This window comes from Montipora foliosa, chromosome 1 (genome assembly GCF_036669935.1).
Source record: "Montipora foliosa isolate CH-2021 chromosome 1, ASM3666993v2, whole genome shotgun sequence".
Classification (NCBI taxonomy): domain Eukaryota; kingdom Metazoa; phylum Cnidaria; class Anthozoa; order Scleractinia; family Acroporidae; genus Montipora; species Montipora foliosa.
In genome coordinates, this window is record NC_090869.1 from 65,032,340 (window position 1) to 65,034,839 (window position 2,500).

Consider the following 2,500-nt stretch of genomic DNA (forward strand, 5'->3'; position numbering starts at 1 on the left):
TCATCAACGCATTCCTGAACACAAAAATTCGGCAATCGGTAGACATTTCTTAGAAGCTCACGGTAACAACAACCTTTTGAAAGAAGACCAATTCACAGTTTTAAGAAAGTGCCAGAGCAAATTTGACTGTCTAGTATTTGAAATGCTCTTCATCAAGAATCTAAAGCCTAATTTAAATACCCAGACGGACTCCATACGTGCGAAACTTTTTGTTTAATATTTTCCATGATGGGACGCACGTAGCCCTAACTGTAAGTACTTCAAAGGAATGCTAGTACGGCGTACTAGGATTCGTAACATACTTTTAATTGAGAAGCGCAAGTTTTGACACTCTGCAGGTGTTGTAATCCGTTGCAATGTCATGGAGCGGTCATTTTATTGGAAACGAACCAGAGAACTCCAGAGAATATGATCCTCAGTGAACTGTTCATTCTCTTTTGATGAACTTGGATTAGAGGAACAGTGGGCACAGAGGGTACAGAGGAACAGTAGGCACAGAGGAAACTTATGCACCGAGGAACAGTGAGCACAGAGAAACAGTATGCACAGTATATAATGGATAACAGAAAAACAGAAGAAGAAACCAGAAGACTAAAAGCCAACAGTTTTAAGGGTTAAGTTACCTTGAATTGGGACGTGGCTGCCTCCACTCTTTTTACATACGGAGTCGATAGTGTTGACACAACCCAGTTACCTCTTTACTGACACCTAATGAATTCATTGAATTAAGGGTGGACCATTCCTGCACTTTGACAGATCACGAAAAAGTGGTATAGCTTCTTAAAAGAACTCCAGCAACAGAGAGGGCAAAGAAAGATAATACAGTTTCTTACTACAAAACTCGCAGATCCGTAAACACTGGTATGATTATTTATAGTATCTTATTGTGGGTTTTACTTTGCTTTATCACTATACATACAATTAACATTGCAGAAATATAATTGTTATGTTTGGACTTTGCGGTTTTCCGAGTTTCACAGTGATCATGCATGACAGGGATTCAATGAAGTGTATAAAACCGAAAACGAAAGCAATCATTCCGTGAAATCGTAAACCGAATACCATTCATTTTGGGTTGACGTATCTTCCCATCTCCCAAATATGATATTAACGCATTTCATGCAAAAAATGTGAAATAATCTGATTTTCTGTAACTGTCACAGAGGACTGAAAATCAGGAAAAACATCCAATGCATTGTCACGTCCGTTTTTATACTAGAGACACATTATCAGTCTGAACGAACTTAGGCAAGACCTCCTCAGTAACACGACCTAGAATGGATCTGTTCTAACTAACGAACGACTGAGATAATTAGAGATTCGAAAACTAAAAGATATTAAATAGGATAAAAGGCCAAAAAGTAGACAGATTGCACTTCAGATCTTTAACAATCAAATATGAATTTCGTAGGAAACAATATACACAATCAACTGCGTTATACATTAATAATTGTTACAAATAAACTTCAAGTTTTTTCTTTAAAGTATACGTAGGCAAGAGAGTTGGCAGAAACAACATCGGAATTAGGAGGATTGTAAAACTTATGACCTTGATAAAAAGCGCGGAGAATTGTTTATTAGTATTAGTTCTGCAGTAAAGTAATGGGAAGGTCTTATAATTTCTTGTATAATAGGAATATATTTGCATTTTTTAGTAAAACAATTTTGTTTGCTAACAGTGAACGGGAAGGGTCGAGATTTGATAGGAGTACATAAATTTGCCCATTTGCAACGTATATATGTTGCAGGTAAAACCCGGTCTCAGGTTGAATCCGTTTTTACAGGTTAAATTGGTGATCCTCACTTTACCTAGGTTGAATATGCACTCAGATGAATTGAGGAAACTTGTTTGGAGCCAAAATTAAACCTCGAGAAAAAATAGGTTCAGGTTAGGATTAGTATACAAAAGTAAATAATGAAAAGAACTGTGTTGGGTTGATCATGTTCGTCGCTGAAGTGTAGCGGTAAAGACACAGGACTATAGATCTCGATTCACAGGTAAGTGCATAGTACAGTTCTTTGATCTCTAATAATTTTGCAGTGTTGAGACTGAATGGACAAGTGTATGAATACTGAAACCGATAACCGATTAGGAAGCTGTCTCGAAGTTGTGGCAGCAAAAGACTTGAGTTTTATGATATACGTGGACAGGTATTGCCATGCATATGACTTGCTTTACATCGGAGGCTATCGTGAAAGTTGCCTATAGATAGTCACTATGAAAAATGTACCTAAGTTCTAGCTTCGTAAGTACTTCCTGCCGCGCACCTCAAGGATAGCTCCTTGGACCATTTCCGCTTGATTCACTCTTTTCTCCTTTCCTAAAATATGACACACCGCCTGGGGTAATAGATATTTCAACACACTTCATTCCTTCGGTTGCTAAATATTGAATTTTTCACTCAAGGAAAAGAAATTTACGAATAGAATACCTGAGAAGTGCAGCAGATAAGTGACAAATTACGGTTATTAAACATTCCTATTCAAAATAACTTAAAAT

General features: G+C 37.1%; 1 protein-coding gene across 1 annotated transcript in view; it reads right to left on the minus strand.

The window, feature by feature from the left end:
• LOC138005024 (collagen triple helix repeat-containing protein 1-like) overlaps window positions 1-644 on the minus strand; it is a 24,588-nt gene extending 23,944 nt beyond the window's left edge. Inside the window, exon 1 of the mRNA XM_068851318.1 lies at window positions 624-644. The gene's annotated coding sequence lies outside the window, so the exon portion shown is untranslated. The remainder of the gene's footprint in view (window positions 1-623) is intronic.
• Between the last annotated feature and the right edge of the window lie 1,856 nt (window positions 645-2,500).